The sequence below is a fragment of the Amborella trichopoda genome, chromosome 3 (genome assembly GCF_054954075.1).
Source record: "Amborella trichopoda isolate Santa Cruz 75 chromosome 3, AtrichopodaSantaCruz75HAP2 v2.0, whole genome shotgun sequence".
Classification (NCBI taxonomy): Eukaryota; Viridiplantae; Streptophyta; class Magnoliopsida; order Amborellales; family Amborellaceae; genus Amborella; species Amborella trichopoda.
This window is the reverse complement of record NC_142338.1, coordinates 32,229,684-32,236,250: the sequence shown is the minus strand read 5'-3', so window position 1 is coordinate 32,236,250 and position 6,567 is coordinate 32,229,684. Positions and strand designations below refer to the sequence as shown.

The 6,567-nt window shown below is 30.5% G+C and overlaps 1 non-coding gene across 1 annotated transcript; it reads right to left on the bottom strand.

Moving 5' to 3' along the window:
• Positions 1-5,039: 5,039 nt before the first annotated feature.
• Positions 5,040-5,114, bottom strand: TRNAN-GUU (transfer RNA asparagine (anticodon GUU)). Its single transcript has one exon. It is a non-coding gene; the product is annotated as a tRNA-Asn (tRNA).
• Positions 5,115-6,567: the final 1,453 nt, after the last annotated feature.

The following is a 6,567-nucleotide window of genomic DNA, read 5'->3' as shown; positions in this document are numbered from 1 at the left end:
TTAGATAAAAAAAGAATTTTTCTTTGGTAGATAATTTATTTTTAATGTTATTTATTTCATAAACTCTGGGCTTATCTATGAAGTTAAATTTTACCTCATGTCCCTCAATGTTGGCCTCAATACCGGTATCATCAATTTTGATAGGGTAAAGCATATTTAGGAAAGGAGTTCCAAGAATAACCGGTTGACTTAATCTTTTAACCAAGATAAAGGGAAACATGAAGCATGCTCCGTTATGCAAACTGTCGCATCAGATAGTTTATAGTTTATTAACATCTTACTTCCATCAGCGGTTTTTAAACCTGCGTACTTTTATTAAAGTATTTTGTAGGGATTAAGCCCTCATTTATACAGTTTAAGTCAGCTCCGGAATCAATAAGAGCAGTGGTTTGAAAAATATATTCTTTTTGAACTATGATTTTAACGATAGTAAACCATCGTTGAGTTATGATTTTGTCTAATAGGTTAACATATTTATAATTTTGAATTTTGATTTTTCCCATCATATTACAATTGTTTGAAGTTTTAGGGTCATCATTTTTTAAAACTCTAAGAAGAGTATCTTCTACTTCAGGTGGTAGAAGATCATGCTGATAATCATTCATTATGTTACTGAATTCTTCTTCAGTATTTTCCTCATAAATATCTTCCTTTTTAAAAGTGGTAGTTCCCATTTCCAAGATTTGAACCCTAGTTTTCAAAGATATCAGTTGATTGCGAACTTCATTTATCTCATACTTTAACTCAGGAATTGAAGGTTCTCTAATAGTTTGAGTTTTGTTTCGAAATCTTTTAAGGATGTCGTGGAAACTGTATTCTTCCCTTGTTGGAAAGAGAGAAGGTCTAAGGGTAGTGGGTCTAGAAGGATCTTTTGTCATATCGATGTATTGAATCAAGGCTTCTTTTTTAGCCTTTGGGTCACTAATTTTATTAATCAGGTCATTGATTAAATTTTCTTCTTTTATAGGAATATTTATGTTTAAACCATTCATATCAATGATAGCTTTGAAGAAATTACATTGGCAATCATTTTCAGGATTATCATCACAATTAGAATCAAAGTCAAAGCTAGTGAAGATCAAATCCTCATCATTTATTTCTCCAATTATCTTATCTTCATCAGAGTTAAAAGTACTATCAGAATCATCTCTTTTTAATAATAGAATATCAAATAATTGTTTTTTGATATCTGAGTCGATTTCGAGTGCATTGATTTTCTTTTTAACTCTGCATTTATTTCTATAATGACCTACCATTCTGCAGTTATAGCAAACTGGTATCTTTCTTTTTTCCCTTTGCTTGAAAAAGTGATCTCGTAAAAAACATTTAAGAAATATAGTTTTTCTTTCATGCGACTGTTTAGATCTTGATTTTCATAAATTCTTATATTTTTCTTTGTGAGTGGGTTTAGAAGTGGGTAAAGTATTATACCCAAATTTTTCACAAAAGTCACCTAGTTCTTTCTTCCTTGTCCTTCTCTGTTTTTCTAATTGCCTTCGAAGTTTTTAATCTATACATAAAGCAAGACCTTCAGCATTGATTTCCGCTGATAATTCTGCAAGGGTATAAAAGGAGTAGGGAATAATTCCACCATGTTTAATTTTTAGTCATGTTTTAACCTTTTCGACAAAAAGATGGGGAAATCCAGCTATAAATTTTTCCTTCCAATGATCAGCCTTATTATCTTCCCTGGATAATAATCTAGAGTAGTAAACATCTTTATATCATTTAAAGTGAGAGAGAGTTGGACAACGTAAATTTGAAAGCAGATCTTCAGATCTAGCTGATAAGAGGGCCGTACTTCCAACGAAGTGAAGGGTGATAGTGTAGATCAGTGTATTAACTGCATCTCCTTCGTCAACTATATTTTCTTGGACCTATCGAAGTCCGATTTCAGTTTTAACAAGCCATTGCTTCGTAGCATTTAGGATTTGATTTTTTGCAGTTTCATCCATATGAAAATCCCACCATCATCTAAGCCATCCTGTAAAGCCGCATATAATAGCTTTGGTAATTTCATGATCTGTATTCCCGCTTGCTTTACAAGCGGTGGCATACATTATTATGTGTTTCATAAGGTCAAGGATCTGATTTTCTGACATGCCATCTATATTTCCAATTTACTATTGACCTTCCTGAATAGGATACATTCGTAGCAATAAGATCTTATTTTATTTGGAGATCCATATGAGTGGGTCTAATACATTCTAGTTTGTGTGACTGGCATAGTCTTCCTCCCATAATCTATTTTGTTGAGATCTAGGCTTTCAGTTTTAAAAGCATTCTATTTCAGATATTTCTTGGTTTGTATAAATCTGATATTTTTGGAGGACTTGTAGTTCATCGATCACTAATTTCCCCTTAGCATCAATATTCAGTTTTGCAAATGTTTGATTAACTTATCAACCAATTCTTTATTATCTTTTTTTTTCTTGATTCCTTGCAGGCTAAATTTTCCTGTATCTATTAATTTAGTTTCTTGTTTAGGATAAAAAGAAATAGGTTAAAAATATCAGGAAAAGAAATAAATGAGCTGAAAAATGTCAGGAAAAGAGAAGAAAGAAATAGGTTAAAAACATAAGGAAAAGAGTAGAAATAAATGAGGTTAAAAATATCAGGAGAAAAAAATAGATTAAAAATATTAGGAAAAGAGAAGAAAAAATAAATGAGGTTAAAAATATCACGAAAAAAGAAGAAAGAAATCGGTTAAAAACATTAGGAAAAGAGAAGAAATAAATACGTTAAAAACATCAGGAAAAGTGAAGAAAGAAAAAGGTTAAAAACATAAAAAAAAGAGAAGAAATAAATCAGGTTAAAAATATCAGCAAAAGGGAAGAATTAAATAAGCTTAAAAATATCCAGAAAAGTGAAGAAAGAAATAGGTTAAAAATATCAAGAAAAGAGAATAAATAAATGAGGTTAAAGAGAATTTAGTTGCTTGTTAAGCATAAAAAGAAATAGGATAAAATATCAGGAAAAGAAAAAATATAAATGAGTTTAAAAAAAATTTAGTTGCTTGTTTAGAATAAAAAAAAATAGGTTAAAAATATCAAAAAAATAAAAGAAATAAATGAGGTTAAAAATATGAGGAAAAGATAATAGAGAAATAGGTTAAAACCGGCAGGAAAAGAGAAGAAATAAATGAGGTTAAAAAGAATTTAGTTGTTTGTTTAGAATAAAAAGAAATAGGTTAAAAATATCATGGAAAGAGAAGAAATAAATGAGGTTAAAAATAAGAGAAATGTTAAAGATAAAAAGAAATACGTTAAAAATCTCAGGAAAAGAGAAAAAATAAATGAGTTTAAAAATAATTTAGTTGCTTGTTTAGAATAAAAAGAAATAGATTAAAAATATCAAGAAAAGAGAAGAAATAAATTAGGTTAAAAATATGCGAATAATGAGAAGAAAGAGATAAGTTAAAAACAACAAGAAAAGAGAAGAAATAAATGATGTTAACAAGACTTTAGTTTCTTGTTTAGAATAAAAAAAAATAGGTTAAGAATATCTGGAAAAGAAAATAAATGAGCTTAAAAATGGCAGGAAAGGAGAAGAAAGAAATCGGTTAAAAACATAGAGTAGAAATAAATGAGGTTAAAAATATCAGGAAAAAGAAATAGGTTAAAAATATTAGGAAAAGAGAAGAAAAAATAAATGAGGTTAAAAATATCAGGAAAAGCGACAAAAGAAATAGGTTAAAAACATCAAGAAAAGAGAAGAAAGAAATAGGTTAAAAACATAAAGGAGTAGAAATAAATGAGGTTAAAAATATCAGGAAAAAGAAATAGGTTAAAAATATTAGGAAAAGAGAAGAAAAAATAAATGAGGTTCAAAATATCAGGAAAAGAGACGAAAGAAATAGGTTAAAAACATCATGAAAAGAGAAGAAATAAATAGGTTAAAAACATCAGGGAAAGTGAAGAAAGAAAAAGGTTAAAAACATCAAAAAAAGAGAAGAAATAAATGAGGTTAAAAATATCAAGAAAGGGGAAGAATTAAATGAGCTTAAAAATATCAGGAAAAGAGAAGAAAGAAATAGGTAAAAACCATCAAAAAAAGGGAAGAATTAAATGAGCTTAAAAATATCAGGAAAAGAGAAGAAAGAAATAGGTAAAACATATCAAGAAAAGAGAATAAATAAATGAGGTTAAAGAGAACTTAGTTGCTTGTTAAGGATAAAAAGAAATAGGTTAAAAATATGAGGAAAAGAGAAAAAATAAATGAGTTTAAAAAGAATTTAGTTGCTTGTTTAGAATAAAAAAAAATAGGTTAAAAATATCAAAAAAAGAGAAGAAATAAATGAGGTTAAAAATATGAGGAAAAGAGAAGAAAGAAATAGGTTAAAAACCTCAGGAAAAGAGAAGAAATAAATGAAGTTAAAAAGAATTTAGTTGCCTGTTTAGAATAAAAAGAAATAGGTTAAAATATCATGAAAAGAGAAGAAATAAATGAGGTTAAAAATATGAGAAATGTTAAGGATAAAAAGAAATAGGTTAAAAATATCAGGAAAAGAGAAAAAATAAATGAGTTTAAAAATAATTTAGTTGCTTGTTTAGAATAAAAAGAAATAGATTAAAAATATCAAGAAAAGAGAAGAAATAAATTAGTTTAAAAATATGAGGAAAAGAGAAGAAAGAAATAGGTTAAAAACAACAGGAAAAGAGAAGAAATAAATGAGGTTAAAAAGAATTTAGTTGCTTGTTAAGAATAAAAAGAAATAGGTTAAAAATATCATGAAAAGAGAAGAAATAAATAAGGTTAAAAATATGAGGAAAAGAGAAGAAAGAATAGCTTAAAAACATGGAAAAAAAATAGGAAAAAAAAAGAAGAGATAAATGAGGTTAGATATATGAAGAAAAGAGAACATAGAAATAGGTTAAAAACATACAGGAAAAAAAGAAGAAGAAGATAGAATTGAGGTTAAAAAACAGTAAAGAATGAAAATGAATCCGCAAGAAGGAGGGCTTGAACCTCAACATCAAGAAAAAAAGAAGAAGAAGATAGAAATGAGGTTAAAAAACAGTAAAGAATGAAAATGAATCCGCAAGAAGGAGGGCTTGAACCTCCCGACCTTGTGGTTAACAGCCACACGCTCTAGCCAACTGAGCTATTCCAGCTTTTTGTTGTTAAAGAAACGTCTTAATTATATATATTGTATATATTTGATGGGCATCGGTTTTTTATGGTGTATCGGATGTAAAATCGTGCGGCTCTTGTTGTTGATTCACTCGTTCGCGACCCGTTTTCACAATCTTCGTCATATGAGCAATCCCTCTGTATCTTCCAGTTGATCTTCCTCCCTTTGACGATTCCCTAGAGTTTCAAGACGTAGCCATTATCATCAAGTCCATCTCTCTGCCGTGTTGTGTTTGTCTGTCAAAGGAAGCAAATAGATGTCTTTTCTCATGTTTCCGGATGTTTCTCCGTGTTCTCTCTCTCCAGTTTAGTGTTTGTACTGTCGAAGGAAGCAAATAGATGTCTTTTCTCATGTTTCCGGATGATTCTCCGTGTTCTCTCTCTATAAACACCAAGACCCAGTTCCTTACTTTTCTATCGCTTCCACTCACAAACCCAAATCCCCGAAAAGGTGGGCCTTATCTGCTCAAAGCTTAAGAGAAAATATGGGTTTCACACCCATTGAAAAACAATCCATTCTAACCAATTTGAGCACGGTTGATGCACAAAGAATATTGTTGAGGTCCCAATCAAACCCATCAATGGCTCTCAACTTCTTCAACTGTATCAGAACAGATCCGGGCCCAAAACCCAGTCGCCCAAATTACTGCATAATCATTCATATTCTCACCGGGTCATGATCACAAGCAGTGGAATTGATGATTGAAGTGATAAAAACCCATGAATGCCAAGTGCTTGAAAATTTGGTTCAATCAATGGATGAATGTAATTTGAACTCAGTTGTTCTTGATATGCTTGTCAAGCGCTATGTTCAATTGGGAAGGATCAATGAAGGATTATAGAGTTTTAAGAAAGTGATAGACTGATAGTCGTTGGCTTGGTTCCAACTATCAATGCATGCAAGTCTTTGTTAAATGGCTTGTTGAGATCAAATGCAATCAACACTTGTTGGGAAGTCTATGACTAGATGGAGAAGAATTGATGAGAGAGATGGTTGAGTCTGGTCTGGTTCCTGACTTCATGATATGTTTGGTTTGTGGGTATTGCAAGAGCAGAGAATTGGATAAGGCAGAATGGGTTTTGTGTTATTTTTCAGGAATTTTTCAGATGCCTAGTGTTGAAAGTTACAATGAGATTATAGGAGCGCATATTAAAAATAGGGATGTCAAGAAGGCTTTCCATATGCATATGAGATGTTGAAATTGGGGTTGGTACCAAACTGTCAGACTTGCAAACTTTTGATAACTGGTCTATCCAGCAGAAAAGGTAACCAAACCAAACTTATCATGTTCACTCATGCCTGCATGTTTAAATCTTGCATCTAAGAAACTCAATAAGGAAATTGGAAGTGTGAAAGCTTCATAATGAGCAGCCAGACTGCCAATAGGAACTATTTATGGCTGTTTATTTGTTTATAGCCAGTTATCTTAAAGC